The sequence below is a fragment of the Garra rufa genome, chromosome 2, assembly GCF_049309525.1.
Source record: "Garra rufa chromosome 2, GarRuf1.0, whole genome shotgun sequence".
NCBI classification, from domain to species: domain Eukaryota; kingdom Metazoa; phylum Chordata; class Actinopteri; order Cypriniformes; family Cyprinidae; genus Garra; species Garra rufa.
In genome coordinates, this window is record NC_133362.1 from 53,390,258 (window position 1) to 53,412,650 (window position 22,393).

General features: G+C 42.7%; 9 non-coding genes across 9 annotated transcripts; 3 read left to right on the forward strand and 6 right to left on the reverse strand.

Annotated features, from left to right (window-relative positions):
- Positions 1 to 14,804: 14,804 nt before the first annotated feature.
- Positions 14,805 to 14,878, forward strand: trnam-cau (transfer RNA methionine (anticodon CAU)). The gene has a single exon. It is a non-coding gene; the product is annotated as a tRNA-Met (tRNA).
- Positions 14,879 to 15,589: 711 nt separating this feature from the next.
- Positions 15,590 to 15,672, reverse strand: trnal-cag (transfer RNA leucine (anticodon CAG)). Its single transcript has one exon. It is a non-coding gene; the product is annotated as a tRNA-Leu (tRNA).
- Positions 15,673 to 16,736: 1,064 nt separating this feature from the next.
- Positions 16,737 to 16,819, reverse strand: trnal-cag (transfer RNA leucine (anticodon CAG)). Its single transcript has one exon. It is a non-coding gene; the product is annotated as a tRNA-Leu (tRNA).
- A 287-nt stretch (positions 16,820 to 17,106) lies between these two features.
- On the forward strand, positions 17,107 to 17,180 carry trnam-cau (transfer RNA methionine (anticodon CAU)). Its single transcript has one exon. It is a non-coding gene; the product is annotated as a tRNA-Met (tRNA).
- A 711-nt stretch (positions 17,181 to 17,891) lies between these two features.
- On the reverse strand, positions 17,892 to 17,974 carry trnal-cag (transfer RNA leucine (anticodon CAG)). The gene has a single exon. It is a non-coding gene; the product is annotated as a tRNA-Leu (tRNA).
- A 1,028-nt stretch (positions 17,975 to 19,002) lies between these two features.
- On the reverse strand, positions 19,003 to 19,085 carry trnal-cag (transfer RNA leucine (anticodon CAG)). The gene has a single exon. It is a non-coding gene; the product is annotated as a tRNA-Leu (tRNA).
- A 1,064-nt stretch (positions 19,086 to 20,149) lies between these two features.
- trnal-cag (transfer RNA leucine (anticodon CAG)) lies at positions 20,150 to 20,232 on the reverse strand. Its single transcript has one exon. It is a non-coding gene; the product is annotated as a tRNA-Leu (tRNA).
- A 287-nt stretch (positions 20,233 to 20,519) lies between these two features.
- trnam-cau (transfer RNA methionine (anticodon CAU)) lies at positions 20,520 to 20,593 on the forward strand. Its single transcript has one exon. It is a non-coding gene; the product is annotated as a tRNA-Met (tRNA).
- A 702-nt stretch (positions 20,594 to 21,295) lies between these two features.
- On the reverse strand, positions 21,296 to 21,378 carry trnal-cag (transfer RNA leucine (anticodon CAG)). Its single transcript has one exon. It is a non-coding gene; the product is annotated as a tRNA-Leu (tRNA).
- Between the last annotated feature and the right edge of the window lie 1,015 nt (positions 21,379 to 22,393).

Consider the following 22,393-nt stretch of genomic DNA (forward strand, 5'->3'; position numbering starts at 1 on the left):
ACGCTTGCGTGGTGGGAGCTGACCCGTTGCGGCTACACCCAGCTTGTGGTCTGAATCCCTAACGAAATGTTGATTCGATTCAAATATAGCTCCACATGTTCTGCCAAGCGCTGAAGACTGTAGCTGTTATCCGAAGCCAAAGGACAAAGGACAGTTCTGTCGGAAAAGTGGGATTCGAACCCACACCTCCAGAGGAGACTGCGACCTGAACGCAGCTTTTGGATCTACGCCCTGCAGGCAGGCACCGACACGCTAGCGCTTCGCATTTCAGACCGGTCATCCCGCCGGCCTCGTTGGCGCAGTTAGGCAGCGCGTCAGTCTCATAATCTGAAGGTCGTGCCTCACACGGGGCAGCGTGGTGCCTTTTGATAGCTGAGAGCGCTTACACGACAGAGCGGGCTTCTCTGTTCCCGTCCGCCTGCTTGTCTCCTTCGCCTGAGGGAAAAAGGCCACAGCTCATCTGAAGGGCGGACGACACGACATTGCGGGAGAAACTGTGAGTTTCCAGGTAAATTCCCTAAATACCATCCAGCGACATTGCATTCAGTCCTAGGCCACCCTTTGACATGCAATATAATCGAAATTCAGTGTTCACGCTGGGCTAATGCTGAATGAATGCAGGAATACCATCCCTGTCGTATTCATGTAACATGTGGCGGTGTTCTTGTGAGGTTTTCTTAAGGGTAATATCATGCTGGCATTGGAAATGAAATTCCCTATTAATGGGAAGGCAAGCTTTCGTGAACCTTAAAGCAATGTTGCCTTCATCTTAAGGAAATATTGACTCGATTCTATTACGACTTGACATAGTCTTTCAAGGCATTCTTTAAAAGTGCCTGCAACTTGGTATCGGGGAAGGAGTGACGTCGCACAAACGATAAAACGGAGTAATTCTCAAGTTTAACGGAAGTTACTGCCACTTTATACTAATTCTGACGTCGACTGAAATGTGGTGCTTTGGCAAAGTTAATGCCCTGACACAAGGCAAAGTTGGCAAAGTTACAGCCTTGCGGCTGAAGACCGTAGCTGTTGTCCGTAGCCAAAACTTAAGTCTGTCAGAAGTGGGATTCGAACCCACGCCTCCAGGGGAGACTGCGACCTGAACGCCAGCTGCCGAAGGATAGTCCGACAATATTTTGGAAATGTCGAGCAATGTTGAACTGCGTAGCCAATCACGTCGAAGCACTATAACATTTGGGCCAATCGCGTCGAAGCACTTCAACATTTCCAGCCAATCATAAAGCGCTATTCTTAACATTTTCTTAACATTTTCGACATTTGACCAATCAGAGTAGAAGAGAATGTCGACGGCACGTTTTCGCGTTTTACCGCTAGGTGGAGGAGTCTGTGTTCTAGTCAGGTGTCAATCAAGTTGCCGAACCGAGCCGAAGGTGTACGAAAGAATGACATATCCTCAGGGGGCGTGTCAGAGGTCAAAACAGTTCAGTATTGAAGTTCATGACCTACGACGAGCATCATTGCTACGGAGTTCATCATCATTTTTACAGAGAATAGCGAAATTTATTTTTATAACCAAGTACAGCATTATTACGGACTACAACAGGTAAGAACATGGTCTAATTGAAAACTTCTTTATGTTTTATATATTTTTCCAAATGAGTGTATAATTTTTAATTTTTATTTTAAAACTGTTTCATCGAGTGCGAGAAAAAATGTCTGGCAAACCAACAAAATCGCATAAAGCGATGTCGGACGCTGAATGGGTTTCACGTCTAAAAAAGTTTGCCAGCACAGGAATTTGGCCATCAAATGAAGGTAACAGGCCAGCCCCTCGACAGAAGAAGTGGTACGAGATTTATCAAAGGGTAGGTGTGAGTTTGTTACCTTTGCCTGAAAGAGCAATAAAAAGTTGTTTTTTGTTGACTTGCATTATTGAACATTAATATAGTCTATTTGTTTAATGTATTTGCATAACAGAACAACATTTTAGGCCTCAATACAAACATGTACCTGATCTCATTCATTAGAACAATGTAATGTGATGGTTGCGTTATTTTATGGTTTACACTAATGTAAACCAGGTGTCATTATTGTTTATAGATATTTGTTGGTAATGTTGCCGGTATTTTAAGATTTATGTCATACTGGTAAAGAAAAGCTCCATTAAAGACTTTTGAGTACTGTTAGATACAAAGATTTGAGAAGGTGGGGGAAGGGATAGTAAATGAATGGTGTGTAACTATTTTATATATATATATATATATAAGAAAAATATGACTCATGTTCTAGAGATTAATAAATAGATAAATAAATGTAATGAAGCATTTTATGCCATATTTTATGCCCTTGTATTGTGCATTGCATTTGTTATAAATTTGTTATAATTGCATACAGATTGAAAAATGTCCGATGCAGTCTCGTGGCCAGATGACCTTGCTTGGAGGTGTGCTGAAATGCATTTGTGGCTTTCACACTCCAAAGGTAACATTAATGTAGCAAGTATTTTTTTGTTATTATTATTTACTGAAATTGTTTCCTTTCTGAATTGTTACATGTATTTTTGTGGTTGTCTTAAGCAGCCCACTGCCTCTGCTGGACCAGCACAAAAGGTTGTGGAACAACCTGCTGCTGCTTCTGGAACAGCAAAGAAGGCCATGGAGCAGAGTCAGCCTGGGCCCCAGTCCCATCTCCAGCCCCAGCCTCATCCCGACCCCCAGCCCCAGCCTACTGCACCTGTAGTAAGAAGAGCACCACATTTGCCAATGGTAAAAGAATTAAAACATTTTTTAAGCATTGAAGTATAAGTTCAGTTCAAATCTGAGGAAGTATAGAAAGTCAGAAGAAAAAAATAAAAGCAAGAAGATTAGAAGTGTTGGCTGTGACCTGCTAAATTTCACACCTTTTGAACAATGGGGGTAGCTGTAGTCTCCTGATTGGTCAGTTTGAATGTCTAAGATTTGGTTTTAGTCACATGGTCAAGGATAAAAGAATGTAACCTGTGTGCTTTCTCTCTTTCATCTTTGGCCTATACTTTTGGATTGTCCTCTCTTCCTCTCTAACTGAGCTCTGCCTGGGTTGAAGGTCACTGAGACTCATGGCATCTCTCTCTATAGTTTTCATGTGTTAAAGCTACATTTTCTTTTTTCCATTCTCTATCTCAGGTAACATTCCACATATACACTGGCTGTTATTAAATTTTACACATTTTAATATTTATTCCATAATGCAAACACTTTGTATTTATTTTTAAGATTAACCTAGGTCAATACTGCTAATAAATAATAATTCCTCTTATAAGAACTACACTATCATTCAGAAAGTTTTTTTAAAGGCTCCATTTATTTAAAATAGTAATATTTTTTAAAATTATTAGTTTAAAATAGCTTTAGTTTCATAGTTTTCTATGTAAATGATTTGTAAAATGTAATTTATTTAGTAATGTTCAGTATCATGACTACTTTTCCTATCCTATTCAAACACATTTTGTACTTTCACTAAAATGCCTATTTTCTTGACCCCTTTTTAGTTTACCAAACCAAGATTTACTGGTTCTCACATCGCTGCAGCAAAGCCAAATCTTAGTGTGGCTAGGAGACCTTCTCAGGTTGGACACCAGCCCAGCGCAGCAGTGTCTAGTGCCTCTACACCAAGCACCACTGTCACTGTAAGTAATGGCATAATTCACATTGTATTCTATGACGACACTTTCCATGTTCTGTTACATCCAAATTATTACACTTTAAAAAAATATTTTTTAATATCACAAAACCATTTTAATGAAGAAAAGTGATATTATATAGAATAAACAGAATTCATACACACTACCATTCAAAAGTTTGGGGTCAGTAAGTGTTTTTTTGTTGTTTTTTTTTTTAATACTTTTATTGAACAGGATGGCATTCTTCAAAAATCTCAGTAAAAACATTTAATGTTACAAAAAATTTCTGTTTGGCATTACCGTTTTTTACAGATGCTAGGACACATGTCTCAATACTTAGGTCACTTTTGCAAAACTCTTCACACAATTCTCCTAACCGACTTTCAGCTTGGCAAAGCAGTTCATTTCACATTCAAAATGCACTACAACTACCAAAACACTTTATTCAGGTCTCAAATAAACTCATTCTTCCAGAACATTAGCAAAGGTTGACAGCCGACAAACACACTTTGTCACCCACAAAACAATGAGCTAAAAAAACACTAACAACATGCAGCATTACACAGTGTTTTCTTGTGTAAAACAAGAACACATCTGTTTATAATTGCAATATATATTGTTTATAACTGCAATATATGTTACTGAAATGAATCAGACATGATGCAGAATTTGTCAATATTTTATGTTGTTTATTTATTTTTATTTTTTTGCACAAAATACAAGAATTTGTATACACACCATCCACTGATACAGATACAATAGTAATGCTAATCTACTCGCATTTTTAGATTTGAAATATGTTTCAATAAAATATTGCTGTTGAATGTTGCTGTCTTATTCAGTTTTGCATTATGTTATTGTTTTGAACATGAGTTTAACAGTTTTGAAAACAGTATGTAAGCATGTGCAAAATGTCCTGTATGTACAAAGATTTTTGTCAGTTGTTGTGTCTGAGTGAGAAAAGAATTCATGAAATTTGAGAGATGTAGTCATTGAATGCATTTTGTGCCAAAACAATGATAATTGATCCTCAGTTTAGCTCACATAGACTTCTGTTGTGCTCACTGTGTGAAGAGTTTTGCAAAAGTGACCTAAGTATTGAGAAATGTGTCCTAGCATCTGTAAAAAAAACTGTAATGCTGTCCTTCAAACTTAATTCTGAAAAACTCAAATGATGCAGTTTTATTAGGCATTAGCCATTTTCTTTCTTTTCTACTTCATTTTTGTTTATTGTGAACATTCATTTGAGTACAATCATATAGCATATTTCAAGCTATATGCAATGCTCGATGCAGCCATAGAGTATCTTTACAATATGTAGATATGTACAATTATTTATTTTAACTATAAATTATATTTTGTAAATATGTTTAAAAACAATATATTTAAAAAAAAAAAGAAAAAGAGGGAGGTAACTATATATCCTATATATCTATATATCCTAATTTACTTTTATCCAGAATAACCTCAAATGAACTTCATTATGTATATAGATGCTGAGTACATGCATATTTGCAAACAAATATAAATATATAATCATCTTCTATTTATTTGTAACAACAAAATCAGACCTTCTTTATACATATTCAACCCATTTCCTAGAAACACATCCTTCTTTAAATTAACCAAAAAAAAACTTTAAATCTTTCCATCATTTCCATCAAATAATGTAAGAAATCTTTTCCAATATCTTTTCGATCTATGGTCACATCTATCAATTATCTAAAGTTGGTCTCTCTTGTAACCATTTATGTGAAGCATTTTCAACTAATAGGAATAAATGTTTATTTTCATTAAAAATATTTTTGAAGGATCATGTAACACTTAAGACTAGAATAATGCTGAAAATATGCTCTTGCCACGACAGAAATAAATTACATATATGTATACATTTATGTGTGCATTTAAGTTGCTGTAATGTTGTGTATTAAAAAAATCTATTATATTTCACTTCATGATTGTACAGACACAAGATCCTCACATTCCATCCCCTGTCCACAAAGCCACTGCAGATGTGACCAGTGCCGCGGAGCCATGCAGTATTGTCTCAGTAAGTAGATTCATATTCTGTTGGTCTAAAAATGTCAATTAATCAGCTGTCACCAGCTAGGTGAAAAAAATCCTAACACTTTGGAAATAAATTTATTTATTCTGTTTTTTTTTCACTTAAAGTATGTCTAGAGATGTGAAAAGGCTCACATGCCCTGAATTTTTGAATATGACTTTTGGTTACACAAGGTGTCCTTGTTACACGTTACATGTATTTACTATTATAATAACAATTAATTACAAGCAAGTGACCCTAAATCAAACCCTAACCCTATAGTAAATACATGTAGTTAATTTATATTACTTAGTACTTAAATGTGTAATTACACTGTAACAAGGATACCTTAAAATAAAGTGTAACTCTTTATTTTAAGGTGTCTTTGTTACAGTGTAATTATACATTTAAGTACCGAGTAATATAATATAGTTTCCTATATGTTCTTACTATATGTTAGGATTAGGGTTTGTTTTAGGGTTACTTGTTATTATAATAGTAAGTACATGTAACATGTGTCACAAGGACACCTTAAAATAAAGTGTTACCTGACTTTTTAACCAGTAGTTTCTTAAAACACATTCAAGCTGAAAAAACAACAACAATGAAACTATGGTAATAATGTCAATTGAGCTGACTTAATCCTAATTTACTAATGATAAACAATTTATAGATGTTAACTGTCACAAGGAGAGTCAGACTGAGACGTGCGGATCCATTCGCAGCATTTATTTAACAGACGTGGTCAAACAGACAGGGTCAAAATAATCACCAGAAAACAGGAACAACGTAGGTAATCCGGGAAACAGTTCGATAGACAGGGAATGGTCGCAATGGCAGGAAGCAGGAATCGTCAACGGGGTACACAGTCCAGAGTCATACACAGATAATCCAACACAGAGAGAAACGCTTAGAATTACGACCATAGGAACAATAAGACTTCGCAAGGTGGCTGTGTGTGTGAGTGGCTTAAATGCATGTGGGTAAATGATAAACAGGTGTATGCAGCAATCAGTTCAGTGGGAAACGAGGAGCAGCTGTGTGCAGTGATTGGTGCAGTGGCTTATGGGGATTGAAGTCCAGAATGTGTGTGCAAGAGTTCATGATGAGATAGACCAGATACGTGACATTAACATTCATGTGTCAAAATAAAGATAGATTGTTTGTAAAATGTATTCTTTTTATATATCAAGCAAGATTTCAGAATATTTTATATTTCATTCCTTTTTTTGGAAGACAGCAATGGGTAATATAAAGTTATCAGTTTCATTGTCATAATAATCATTGTAATACAAAAGGTATTTAAAAGAAAACAATAATTGTAATGATCATTTTATGTAAAAGTAGCCATGCCTAAATAAAATGCTTATTAAATCAATAACCTTACTTGACTAAATGGTTTGTCTTTTTTCCTTTACAGACGGTTCCTTCTGGGACATTATTGCAAGCTCCATCTGCAGTTCCACTTCCTCGTTTGTGGTCAGAGACCTTGCCACCAGAAGATCACAAGTGGATTGGCAAAAGGCTTTTTAAAATGGGGTCCAAGGGAAAGCCAGAGCTCCGTGATGACCTCCAGCTCTGGTATTACCCACCACAGCCAGCACTTACCTACAATCAGGCTCCAGCTCCAGACAGATTCTTTTGTCATGCACTTCTGCTGTGGATGCCGTACAAGCTGTGGAGGGTCAAGATTCTCTGTCCCAATCCTGCCTGCGGACAGCATCAGCTGACAGGAGGTGGTCTGCACAAAAGGGCACGGCAGGTTCTGGACATCGACAGAATGTACAGCATGGTCACAGAAACCCTCATCTGTACCAAGTGTAGAGCCTCGCATGTGTCCTGGAGTCAGACAGTCCTGCAACAGCTAGATCTGGGTCATCGCTCTGAGTTTCGGGTCATCCTCACGCGGAAGTAAGCACACTTTCATTCTGCATCCTGTTGTTAGGCCATCATCACATACATATGCAAATACTTTACAAATCAAATAAGTAAAATATATGAATGTGTGCATTTTGCTTTTTCTAAGGTATGCCTGTGATATGCGGGTCATCCGGCTACTGCGTGAGCGTAGCTTAGGCAACAGCCCCACGCGAGTGATAAAGCAGCTGCGTGAAAACCACAGCGAGGAGTGGCTCCAGCGTCTGGCCCGATACACCACCCAGTGTGTTGACTTCCTAAATCGACCCGGAGTGTTGCCAGTAAAATTCCAGGAACCCCCACAGCCTACAGTGGTGCCAAGCTGCAAGTGGCTACTCACCGTGTACAGCCAAGACATCCTAACAAGGCTGGATGAAATCCATGCAAAGATAACATCCACCTATGGCTCTGTCTTGAAGATGGATTCTACTAAAAAGGTTAGTTGTGGATTTTTGTTTATTAATGCTGTTGTTTATACACACAACACAGCACTATATCTGTATTTTACATGGTGTGATGTTTGATTGCATTTTCAGCATGTTTCATATCATGTCTTATTACAGATAACCAAGAAGCTGGCTGGGACAGCGAGGGGAACGGGACTCTGGCTTACCTTTGTTGGCAATGAGTTTGGTCAGGTGCTCATAAGTGTGCTGACAGCCCAGGAAGGAGCAGGACTGGATATGATGGTAGACGGTCTGGTGAAAAGATACCAACAGGCTGGTGTGGATCCACCTGCTGTGTTGTACGTGGACTGTGGGTGCTGCACCGAGGTGGGCGAGACCAAGCTGAAAAACAGATTCAGAGGTTGGCCAGATCTCATGATACGCTTGGACATCTGGCATTTTATGCGCAGGATTGCCTTGGGGTGTACAACTGATGCCCATCAGCTGTACCCCATCTTCATGTCACGGCTATCAGCGTGCATCTTTGAATGGGATGCGGCTGATCTCTCTGTGCTTCGCAAAGCAAAGAGAGCTCTGTTGATGTCCCAGGGTTGGCCTTCGCTGGCAGATGAAGATGTCAACAAGCATCTTACCAGGGATGAGCTGGCTCTACATTGCCGGAGGAGGACCCGTGGAGAGGAGATTACCATCCTTCTCCTTGAACGGCTGTTTACAGAGCTCCTGAGCAGCAAGGGCAATGACTCCCTGGGTGTTCCTCTCCTGGACCAAAAAAGGATGGAGCACATCTGGAGTGTCCAGAAGAAGCATGTTAAGTGCATCCAAGACCCCCCTGGTGTTGTGCTCTATATAGAGACAGGGAGCTTGACCAAGGGAGGTGTGCTTCTAAAGACATACAGATGTGCCAGAGGCTCCACTTCTCTCGAGTCCTTTCACCTACACCTGAACCGTTTCATCCCAGGTATGTCTCTGTCACACTCACTGTGCATATATATATAAAAAGCATTACATGTCTTTGTGTGTTTCTTTAACACTCACCTTAACACTGTTGTGTCCATTTACAGGGACCAGTGCAAACAGTCTGAACTTTCAGATTTATCTGTTGGAGGGACTACACCGGTGGAACCAGGACAGGGAGTCTGCTTCATTGTCAGCAGAACCATCAGCTTTATGCAGCTACACAGGAGAACTTGTTCACTGTGTGAACAGCAACTATGAAAAGCTGTTTGGCAAGAAAGTGGTTCCAACATTTTGTTCCCCTGCATGCTACACCGGTAAGAAAAATTGTTATTGTTAATGAACTTAGAATTTCTGTGTAATCTCAGTCTATGTATTTAACTCTACAAAGTCTACTGTCATGATTGATATGCAAATTTCTAAGGCTTCTAAATTATCGACATTATCCAAACTTTATTGATAGTTTATACTTTTCATCAAAAAAGGCATTAAGAAAATCATGTTGCATGTAAGTATCGGATATGATACAATAGGTATTTGAGGAATATTTATTTGTACGTCTCTCAATTATCATTTGTATTGTATTGCATTATGTGTTTTTGCATATGTTTTTTCCTCCTCAATGATTCAACATTGTATTTAATTCCTGTTTGTTTATTATTTTTATTTCAGGTGAGCTCATTGGAGTCCAGTATCTGTTTCAGCAGACAGGTCAGGCACTGCAGGACATGAATCCAGACTCCGAGCAGAACGCAGAGCTCATTGAAGACCTCAGTGTGGAGGAGCGAGATGAAGATGAGGGCTTCTGTGACATCAACGAGGATCAGACCATTACTGATCTGGAGGCTGACTTGTCACCACCCTCTTCCACACTGACACTTAGTGGTACTTCTGTACTGGGCTCTCCATCCCCTTCACCAGTCCCTGACCCCACACAAGGCCTCTCACAGTCTCCCACATCACCTGGACCCTCAGGGACTGCTGTCTCACCTGTCCCATCTGAAACATCTGTTTCACCTCTTCCCTCAGAGCCAGAGGATGCTGGTCAGGAAGATGATGAAGAGATGGTAAGTGCAAGATGAAACAACATTTAAAAGAATCAAAGTCATTAGTAAGCAGCAAATACACATCAAGTCAAGTCAGCTTTCTTTCCATTGTGCTTTATACTATAAAGAATGTGCCAAAGCAGCTTCACACTGATAAAAATTATAATAATCTGTTATGGAATTGTACATCAAACAAATATGATAATGTAATAATTGTACCACGTTTTGGTGTTTTTTAATAGGCCGTTGACAGCCAAAATGTCCCTGGTTATCAACATGTGGACAGATTGGCAGAATATCTGGTGGATCTCCGTGGTCACACAGCCCTCAGCCTGACCAACCAGGAAGCCAACACCATAATTGCACTTTGGCAGAACCTGGATGACCAGGACAAGCAACGGGTGGTGTATGCAGCTCGACATCAGAAGAGACTGCTGAGTGGACGCTTCAGAGTACCTAAGAGGCCCACTCAAACCCCTGGAGTAGAGAGCACCACCAGATGTGTGCTGGGTGCAAGCAGCGCACCTGCACAATGGCCTGACTGTTGCCGCCTGGTGGAGACCATCTTCATCAGGCTTTGCACTGCTCACCCAAGCCCCAAAAGAAAAGGCAAGGGAGCACTGTCAAGATGGTCTCTGATCCTTCAAGACTACAGAAGGATAAGGCAGCTTGTACTGGGCAACAGCTTGGTGATGGGAGGAACATCACTGCAGCTGGTGGAGGTTAACCAGAACACACTGATTCAGTGGCACAACAACAGACAGAAAAAGCAGGAGCTGTCTGTGCTGCTTCAGGGCATTCAGTTGCCTCAGCCCCTCCCTGAAGCTCAGGAGCCTCTCCAGGCTGCCAAACGTCTACGGACTGAGACAGAACAACCAGCGGAGCAGCACCAGTACAAGCTACCAGAGAGCACAGCAGGTCAGGCAAAGCAGAGGCAGACTTCTTTTGGACGACCCCCTCTCAGACCCAAGGCACCAGCACAGAGTCCTGTGTCAGTTACGCCATCAGCACCTGGAGTATCAGTGCAGATGGTACCCAACATAGTCGTATCAACAGGACCAAGTTTTCAGGGAGTGCCAATGCTTCAGGGTGTGCCAGTGCTACAGGGTCTGCAAGTGGTCCAAAGACTGCCAATGGTCCAGGGAATGGCGATGGTCCAGGGTATGCCGATGGTTCAGGGAATCCCATTGGTCCAGGGGATGCCAATAATTCAGCCTACAGTTGTGCAGGGTACCAGTTCACAACCTGCTGCACCAACTGCCAGTCCGCAAACCATGCCCAAGAGACCCTACAGGAGAACTGTAGAAGCAAACACTTGTAAGAAGTGTGGGCAATTTAAAACAAGTGCAACGGGGCATAGCCAGTACAGGGGCAGGGTGTACTGCCCACAGACTGAAACTGTTACAAAAGAACAGTGGCTGGAGGAAATGCGGAAAACCCTTCCCAAATAACGTACATATTTGTGTGTATGTGGTGTATATAGGGAAAAGAGTTCACTATTGTTAATATTTGTGTAAAAAAAAAAATTGTGTTTTCAACTTTTTATAGTTTTTTTTAACTATTATTTAATATTTTATTAAACTTTTTATTTCTTGTTTTTGAGAACTTAACTTTTCATTTAACTTATTTATTGGTTTTGAAAACTTAATATTTGTAATTTTATTTCCCTTTTAATTTATTGTTCTTTGAATACTTATTTAATATTTAATTTTATTTATTTAATATTCATTACCATTCTGTTGGCACAATTGCAAAATAAAAACAAATTGGCAAATGATTGCTTTTTGTTTTTTACTTTTATTTTCATTTTATTTGCCTTTGCATTTATTGTTGTTTGAAAACGTATTTAATATTTAATTTTATTTATGTAATATTCATTACAGTATTTTTGGAATAATTGCAAAATAAAAACAAACTGGGAAGTTATTGCTTTTTGTTTTTTACTTTTATTTTCATTTTATTTACCTTTTCATTTATTGTTGTTTAAAAACTTATTTAATATTTAATTTTATTTATTTAATATTCATTATTGTATTGTTGGAATAATTGCAAAATAAAAACAAACTGGGAAATGATTGCTTTTTGTTTTTTACTTTTATTTTCATTTTATTTCCCTTTTCATTTATTGTTCTTTGAATACTTTTTTATTTTTAATTTTATTTATTTACAGTTTTTTTCAGTCGCTAACAAGCGTTTGTCCAACCAGTTGTCACATTTTCAAAACTTTAAACACAATTAGCACAGCATCGGTCTTTTGTGGCCATACCATTCACACATTTCATGTCGTTTTCACCCAATATGCAGTCAGTGAACGCCTTTTCACAATGCTTACATTTTCTTAACAGACAAGCTATACCTCCCAACAAAATTATGGATCATTTTTGTAGTATTTACGAATGTTACCACACAACATCCCACAATAGCAAAAACAATATTCCAAACTTTAGATACAGTATAAAAACCTCTGCTTCTGCAATGATATCAGTTCAAAAACAATATCAATATATCTCAGCTGATAATAAACAAACAATTGAATAATTGACACCCAGCTGATTTATGTTGGGTTAACTGGGCCAACCACAGCTGATTCCAGTCTGGACTTTGAGGAGTGATGTTTTTGGAAACAGAAAAAGACAAATACTGTAATGTCTGGATGAGGAAGAGTAAGAGCAAGGGGCCCGGGGAGAAAAGCAGGCCCAGTGAGAGGAGCAGGAGCAGTGAGAGATGCAGTGAGAGATGCAGGAGCAGTGAGAAATGCAGTGAGAGATGCAGGAGCAGTGAGAGATGCAGTGAGAGATGCAAGAGCAGTGAGAGATGCAGTGAGAGATGCAGGAGCAGTGAGAGATGCAGTGAGAGATGCAAGAGCAGTGAGAGATGCAGTGAGAGATGCAGGAGCAGTGAGAGATGCAGTGAGAGATGCAGTGAGAGATGCAGGAGCAGTGAGAGATGCAGTGAGAGATGCAGTGAGAGATGCAGGAGCAGTGAGAGATGCAGTGAGAGATGCAGGAGCAGTGAGAGATGCAGTGAGAGATGCAAGAGCAGTGAGAGATGCAGTGAGAGATGCAGGAGCAGTGAGAGATGCAGTGAGAGATGCAGTGAGAGATGCAGGAGCAGTGAGAGATGCAGTGAGAGATGCAGTGAGAGATGCAGGAGCAGTGAGAGATGCAGTGAGAGATGCAGTGAGAGATGCAGGAGCAGTGAGAGATGCAGTGAGAGATGCAGTGAGAGATGCAAGAGCAGTGAGAGATGCAGTGAGAGATGCAGTGAGAGATGCAGGAGCAGTGAGAGATGCAGTGAGAGATGCAGTGAGAGATGCAGGAGCAGTGAGAGATGCAGTGAGAGATGCAGTGAGAGATGCAGTGAGAGGAGCAGGAGCAGTGAGAGATGTAAAACTGAAAATACAGTTAGCTACACTTGTTAGCAATTGAAAAAAACTGTAATATTCATTACTGTATTGTTGGAATAATTGCAAAATAAAAACAAACTTGGAAATGATTGCTTTTCTCCTGTTTCTCCTGTTAAAAACGTATTCAATATTTAATTTTACTTATGTAATATTCATTACTGTATTGTTGGAATAATTGTAAAATAAAAACAAACTGGGAAATTATTGCTTTTTGATTTTAACTTTTATTTTCATTTTATTTCCCTTTTAATTTATTGTTGTTTGAATACTTATTTAATATTTAATTTTATTTATGTAATATTCATTACTGTATTGTTGGAATAATTGCAAAATAAAAACAAACTGGGAAATGATTGCGTTTTGATTTTTACTTTTATTTTCATTTTATTTCCCTTTTCATTTATTATTCTTTGAAAACTTATTTAATAGTTAATATAATTGTATTTATTTAATATTCATTACTGTATTGTAAATCAAAATATTTCAGCATATTAATGACTATTTTATTCTAATTATCACTAATAATCTTTTTTCATTACAAATAACAGATTTGTAAATGTCTTGAATGAATGTAACATACAAAACTCCTAATCAGAATAAGTAATATCAATTAAACAAAGAATAATAATAATAATATGCTTAATCAGAATAAACAGTATTAATACAACAAATACAAAATAAGTAATAATAACAACAACATCAACAATACCACAGTTCCATTGGTATTCTTTATTTTTCATGAAAGAATTGTACATATGTACACTTTATTAACCTTAAAAATTGCATTTATTTAATTAAATTAACAATATAACAATAACAATACAAAAAGTTGCCTTTAGCTGGATTCGAACCCCGGTCTTGGTGAGCGCCTGCAATAGGAAACAGTGTAATATAAATGCGCGATTTTCACGCACAAAGAAACCGGAAAATGTATCGTAGCGCGCATTCTAATGAAGTATTATGTTTAAACGTCACATTTCACCCTTTCTTTTCATCATTTTTTCTCTTTCTTCTTCCCTTTCTCCTTTTCTTCCTTCCCCCTTTTCTTCCCTTCTTCCCCGTCTTTGACGGACTATTGTTCCCCAGCTTGAACGCAGCGCCTTAGACCGCTCGGCCATCCTGACACGCTTGCGTGGTGGGAGCTGACCCGTTGCGGCTACACCCAGCTTGTGGTCTGAATCCCTAACGAAATGTTGATTCGATTCAAATATAGCTCCACATGTTCTGCCAAGCGCTGAAGACTGTAGCTGTTATCCGAAGCCAAAGGACAAAGGACAGTTCTGTCGGAAAAGTGGGATTCGAACCCACACCTCCAGAGGAGACTGCGACCTGAACGCAGCTTTTGGATCTACGCCCTGCAGGCAGGCACCGACACGCTAGCGCTTCGCATTTCAGACCGGTCATCCCGCCGGCCTCGTTGGCGCAGTTAGGCAGCGCGTCAGTCTCATAATCTGAAGGTCGTGAGTTCGAGCCTCACACGGGGCAGCGTGGTGCCTTTTGATAGCTGAGAGCGCTTACACGACAGAGCGGGCTTCTCTGTTCCCGTCCGCCTGCTTGTCTCCTTCGCCTGAGGGAAAAAGGCCACAGCTCATCTGAAGGGTGGACGACACGACATTGCGGGAGAAACTGTGAGTTTCCAGGTAAATTCCCTAAATCCCATCCAGCGACATTGCATTCAGTCCTAGGCCACCCTTTGACATGCAATATAATCGAAATTCAGTGTTCACGCTGGGCTAATGCTGAATGAATGCAGGAATACCATCCCTGTCGTATTCATGTAACATGTGGCGGTGTTCTTGTGAGGTTTTCTTAAGGGTAATATCATGCTGGCATTGGAAATGAATTTCCCTATTTATGGGAAGGCAAGCTTTCGTGAACCTTAAAGCAATGTTGCCTTCATCTTAAGGAAATATTGACTCGATTCTATTACGACTTGACATAGTCTTTCAAGGCATTCTTTAAAAGTGCCTGCAACTTGGTATCGGGGAAGGAGTGACGTCGCACAAACGATAAAACGGAGTAATTCTCAAGTTTAACGGAACGCCCGTCGGCGTTACTGCCACTTTATACTAATTCTGACGTCGACTGAAATGTGGTGCTTTGGCAAAGTTAATGCCCTGACACAAGGCAAAGTTGGCAAAGTTACAGCCTTGCGGCTGAAGACCGTAGCTGTTGTCCGTAGCCGAAACTTAAGTCTGTCAGAAGTGGGATTCGAACCCACGCCTCCAGGGGAGACTGCGACCTGAACGCAGCGCCTTAGACCGCTCGGCCATCCTGACACGCTTGCGTGGTGGGAGCTGACCCGTTGCGGCTACACCCAGCTTGTGGTCTGAATCCCTAACGAAATGTTGATTCGATTCAAATATAGCTCCACATGTTCTGCCAAGCGCTGAAGACTGTAGCTGTTATCCGAAGCCAAAGGACAAAGGACAGTTCTGTCGGAAAAGTGGGATTCGAACCCACACCTCCAGAGGAGACTGCGACCTGAACGCAGCTTTTGGATCTACGCCCTGCAGGCAGGCACCGACACGCTAGCGCTTCGCATTTCAGACCGGTCACCCCGCCGGCCTCGTTGGCGCAGTTAGGCAGCGCGTCAGTCTCATAATCTGAAGGTCGTGCCTCACACGGGGCAGCGTGGTGCCTTTTGAAAGCTGAGAGCGCTTACACGACAGAGCGGGCTTCTCTGTTCCCGTCCGCCTGCTTGTCTCCTTCGCCTGAGGGAAAAAGGCCACAGCTCATCTGAAGGGTGGACGACACGACATTGCGGGAGAAACTGTGAGTTTCCAGGTAAATTCCCTAAATACCATCCAGCGACATTGCATTCAGTCCTAGGCCACCCTTTGACATGCAATATAATCGAAATTCAGTGTTCACGCTGGGCTAATGCTGAATGAATGCAGGAATACCATCCCTGTCGTATTCATGTAACATGTGGCGGTGTTCTTGTGAGGTTTTCTTAAGGGTAATATCATGCTGGCATTGGAAATGAAATTCCCTATTAATGGGAAGGCAAGCTTTCGTGAACCTTAAAGCAATGTTGCCTTCATCTTAAGGAAATATTGACTCGATTCTATTACGACTTGACATAGTCTTTCAAGGCATTCTTTAAAAGTGCCTGCAACTTGGTATCAGGGAAGGAGTGATGTCGCACAAACGATAAAACGGAGTAATTCTCAAGTTTAACGGAACGCCCGTCGGCGTTACTGCCACTTTATACTAATTCTGACGTCGACTGAAATGTGGTGCTTTGGCAAAGTTAATGCCCTGACACAAGGCAAAGTTGGCAAAGTTACAGCCTTGCGGCTGAAGACCGTAGCTGTTGTCCGTAGCCGAAACTTAAGTCTGTCAGAAGTGGGATTCGAACCCACGCCTCCAGGGGAGACTGCGACCTGAACGCAGCGCCTTAGACCGCTCGGCCATCCTGACACGCTTGCGTGGTGGGAGCTGACCCGTTGCGGCTACACCCAGCTTGTGGTCTGAATCCCTAACGAAATGTTGATTCGATTCAAATATAGCTCCACATGTTCTGCCAAGCGCTGAAGACTGTAGCTGTTATCCGAAGCCAAAGGACAAAGGACAGTTCTGTCGGAAAAGTGGGATTCGAACCCACACCTCCAGAGGAGACTGCGACCTGAACGCAGCTTTTGGATCTACGCCCTGCAGGCAGGCACCGACACGCTAGCGCTTCGCATTTCAGACCGGTCATCCCGCCGGCCTCGTTGGTGCAGTTAGGCAGCGCGTCAGTCTCATAATCTGAAGGTCGTGAGTTCGAGCCTCACACGGGGCAGCGTGGTGCCTTTTGATAGCTGAGAGCGCTTACACGACAGAGCGGGCTTCTCTGTTCCCGTCCGCCTGCTTGTCTCCTTCGCCTGAGGGAAAAAGGCCACAGCTCATCTGAAGGGTGGACGACACGACATTGCGGGAGAAACTGTGAGTTTCCAGGTAAATTCCCTAAATCCCATCCAGCGACATTGCATTCAGTCCTAGGCCACCCTTTGACATGCAATATAATCGAAATTCAGTGTTCACGCTGGGCTAATGCTGAATGAATGCAGGAATACCATCCCTGTCGTATTCATGTAACATGTGGCGGTGTTCTTGTGAGGTTTTCTTAAGGGTAATATCATGCTGGCATTGGAAATGAAATTCCCTATTAATGGGAAGGCAAGCTTTCGTGAACCTTAAAGCAATGTTGCCTTCATCTTAAGGAAATATTGACTCGATTCTATTACGACTTGACATAGTCTTTCAAGGCATTCTTTAAAAGTGCCTGCAACTTGGTATCGGGGAAGGAGTGACGTCGCACAAACGATAAAACGGAGTAATTCTCAAGTTTAACGGAACGCCCGTCGGCGTTACTGCCACTTTATACTAATTCTGACGTCGACTGAAATGTGGTGCTTTGGCAAAGTTAATGCCCTGACACAAGGCAAAGTTGGCAAAGTTACAGCCTTGCGGCTGAAGACCGTAGCTGTTGTCTGTAGCCGAAACTTAAGTCTGTCAGAAGTGGGATTCGAACCCACGCCTCCAGGGGAGACTGCGACCTGAACGCAGCGCCTTAGACCGCTCGGCCATCCTGACCCGTTGCGGCTACACCCAGCTTGTGGTCTGAATCCCTAACGAAATGTTGATTCGATTCAAACATAGCTCCACATGTTCTGCCAAGCGCTGAAGACTGTAGCTGTTATCCGAAGCCAAACGACAAAGGACAGTTCTGTCGGAAAAGTGGGATTCGCACCCACACCTCCAGAGGAGACTGCGACCTGAACGCAGCTTTTGGATCTACGCCCTGCAGGCAGGCACCGACACGCTAGCGCTTCGCATTTCAGACCGGTCATCCCGCCGGCCTCGTTGGCGCAGTTAGGCAGCGCGTCAGTCTCATAATCTGAAGGTCGTGCCTCACACGGGGCAGCGTGGTGCCTTTTGAAAGCTGAGAGCGCTTACACGACAGAGCGGGCTTCTCTGTTCCCGTCCGCCTGCTTGTCTCCTTCGCCTGAGGGAAAAAGGCCACAGCTCATCTGAAGGGTGGACGACACGACATTGCGGGAGAAACTGTGAGTTTCCAGGTAAATTCCCTAAATACCATCCAGCGACATTGCATTCAGTCCTAGGCCACCCTTTGACATGCAATATAATCGAAATTCAGTGTTCACGCTGGGCTAATGCTGAATGAATGCAGGAATACCATCCCTGTCGTATTCATGTAACATGTGGCGGTGTTCTTGTGAGGTTTTCTTAAGGGTAATATCATGCTGGCATTGGAAATGAAATTCCCTATTAATGGGAAGGCAAGCTTTCGTGAACCTTAAAGCAATGTTGCCTTCATCTTAAGGAAATATTGACTCGATTCTATTACGACTTGACATAGTCTTTCAAGGCATTCTTTAAAAGTGCCTGCAACTTGGTATCGGGGAAGGAGTGATGTCGCACAAACGATAAAACGGAGTAATTCTCAAGTATAACGGAACGCCCGTCGGCGTTACTGCCACTTTATACTAATTCTGACGTCGACTGAAATGTGGTGCTTTGGCAAAGTTAATGCCCTGACACAAGGCAAAGTTGGCAAAGTTACAGCCTTGCGGCTGAAGACCGTAGCCGAAACTTAAGTCTGTCAGAAGTGGGATTCGAACCCACGCCTCCAGGGGAGACTGCGACCTGAACGCAGCGCCTTAGACCGCTCGGCCATCCTGACACGCTTGCGTGGTGGGAGCTGACCCGTTGCGGCTACACCCAGCTTGTGGTCTGAATCCCTAACGAAATGTTGATTCGATTCAAACATAGCTCCACATGTTCTGCCAAGCGCTGAAGACTGTAGCTGTTATCCGAAGCCAAACGACAAAGGACAGTTCTGTCGGAAAAGTGGGATTCGCACCCACACCTCCAGAGGAGACTGCGACCTGAACGCAGCTTTTGGATCTACGCCCTGCAGGCAGGCACCGACACGCTAGCGCTTCGCATTTCAGACCGGTCATCCCGCCGGCCTCGTTGGCGCAGTTAGGCAGTGCGTCAGTCTCATAATCTGAAGGTCGTGCCTCACACGGGGCAGCGTGGTGCCTTTTGAAAGCTGAGAGCGCTTACACGACAGAGCGGGCTTCTCTGTTCCCGTCCGCCTGCTTGTCTCCTTCGCCTGAGGGAAAAAGGCCACAGCTCATCTGAAGGGTGGACGACACGACATTGCGGGAGAAACTGTGAGTTTCCAGGTAAATTCCCTAAATACCATCCAGCGACATTGCATTCAGTCCTAGGCCACCCTTTGACATGCAATATAATCGAAATTCAGTGTTCACGCTGGGCTAATGCTGAATGAATGCAGGAATACCATCCCTGTCGTATTCATGTAACATGTGGCGGTGTTCTTGTGAGGTTTTCTTAAGGGTAATATCATGCTGGCATTGGAAATGAAATTCCCTATTAATGGGAAGGCAAGCTTTCGTGAACCTTAAAGCAATGTTGCCTTCATCTTAAGGAAATATTGACTCGATTCTATTACGACTTGACATAGTCTTTCAAGGCATTCTTTAAAAGTGCCTGCAACTTGGTATCGGGGAAGGAGTGATGTCGCTCAAACGATAAAACGGAGTAATTCTCAAGTTTAACGGAACGCCCGTCGGCGTTACTGCCACTTTATACTAATTCTGACGTCGACTGAAATGTGGTACTTTGGCAAAGTTAATGCCCTGACACAAGGCAAAGTTGGCAAAGTTACAGCCTTGCGGCTGAAGACCGCAGCTGTTGTCCGTAGCCGAAACTTAAGTCTGTCAGAAGTGGGATTCGAACCCACGCCTCCAGGGGAGACTGCGACCTGAACGCAGCGCCTTAGACCGCTCGGCCATCCTGACACGCTTGCGTGGTGGGAGCTGACCCGTTGCGGCTACACCCAGCTTGTGGTCTGAATCCCTAACGAAATGTTGATTCGATTCAAATATAGCTCCACATGTTCTGCCAAGCGCTGAAGACTGTAGCTGTTATCCGAAGCCAAAGGACAAAGGACAGTTCTGTCGGAAAAGTGGGATTCGAACCCACACCTCCAGAGGAGACTGCGACCTGAACGCAGCTTTTGGATCTACGCCCTGCAGGCAGGCACCGACACGCTAGCGCTTCGCATTTCAGACCTGTCATCCCGCCGGCCTCGTTGGTGCAGTTAGGCAGCGCGTCAGTCTCATAATCTGAAGGTCGTGAGTTCGAGCCTCACACGGGGCAGCGTGGTGCCTTTTGATAGCTGAGAGCGCTTACACGACAGAGCGGGCTTCTCTGTTCCCGTCCGCCTGCTTGTCTCCTTCGCCTGAGGGAAAAAGGCCACAGCTCATCTGAAGGGTGGACGACACGACATTGCGGGAGAAACTGTGAGTTTCCAGGTAAATTCCCTAAATCCCATCCAGCGACATTGCATTCAGTCCTAGGCCACCCTTTGACATGCAATATAATCGAAATTCAGTGTTCACGCTGGGCTAATGCTGAATGAATGCAGGAATACCATCCCTGTCGTATTCATGTAACATGTGGCGGTGTTCTTGTGAGGTTTTCTTAAGGGTAATATCATGCTGGCATTGGAAATGAAATTCCCTATTAATGGGAAGGCAAGCTTTCGTGAACCTTAAAGCAATGTTGCCTTCATCTTAAGGAAATATTGACTCGATTCTATTACGACTTGACATAGTCTTTCAAGGCATTCTTTAAAAGTGCCTGCAACTTGGTATCGGGGAAGGAGTGACGTCGCACAAACGATAAAACGGAGTAATTCTCAAGTTTAACGGAACGCCCGTCGGCGTTACTGCCACTTTATACTAATTCTGACGTCGACTGAAATGTGGTGCTTTGGCAAAGTTAATGCCCTGACACAAGGCAAAGTTACAGCCTTGCGGCTGAAGACCGTAGCTGTTGTCCGTAGCCGAAACTTAAGTCTGTCAGAAGTGGGATTCGAACCCACGCCTCCAGGGGAGACTGCGACCTGAACGCAGCGCCTTAGACCGCTCGGCCATCCTGACACGCTTGCGTGGTGGGAGCTGACCCGTTGCGGCTACACCCAGCTTGTGGTCTGAATCCCTAACGAAATGTTGATTCGATTCAAATATAGCTCCACATGTTCTGCCAAGCGCTGAAGACTGTAGCTGTTATCCGAAGCCAAAGGACAAAGGACAGTTCTGTCGGAAAAGTGGGATTCGCACCCACACCTCCAGAGGAGACTGTGACCTGAACGCAGCTTTTGGATCTACGCCCTGCAGGCAGGCACCGACACGCTAGCGCTTCGCATTTCAGACCGGTCATCCCGCCGGCCTCGTTGGCGCAGTTAGGCAGCGCGTCAGTCTCATAATCTGAAGGTCGTGCCTCACACGGGGCAGCGTGGTGCCTTTTGATAGCTGAGAGCGCTTACACGACAGAGCGGGCTTCTCTGTTCCCGTCCGCCTGCTTGTCTCCTTCGCCTGAGGGAAAAAGGCCACAGCTCATCTGAAGGGTGGACGACACGACATTGCGGGAGAAACTGTGAGTTTCCAGGTAAATTCCCTAAATCCCATCCAGCGACATTGCATTCAGTCCTAGGCCACCCTTTGACATGCAATATAATCGAAATTCAGTGTTCACGCTGGGCTAATGCTGAATGAATGCAGGAATACCATCCCTGTCGTATTCATGTAACATGTGGCGGTGTTCTTGTGAGGTTTTCTTAAGGGTAATATCATGCTGGCATTGGAAATGAATTTCCCTATTAATGGGAAGGCAAGCTTTCGTGAACCTTAAAGCAATGTTGCCTTCATCTTAAGGAAATATTGACTCGATTCTATTACGACTTGACATAGTCTTTCAAGGCATTCTTTAAAAGTGCCTGCAACTTGGTATCGGGGAAGGAGTGACGTCGCACAAACGATAAAACGGAGTAATTCTCAAGTTTAACGGAACGCCCGTCGGCGTTACTGCCACTTTATACTAATTCTGACGTCGACTGAAATGTGGTGCTTTGGCAAAGTTAATGCCCTGACACAAGGCAAAGTTGGCAAAGTTACA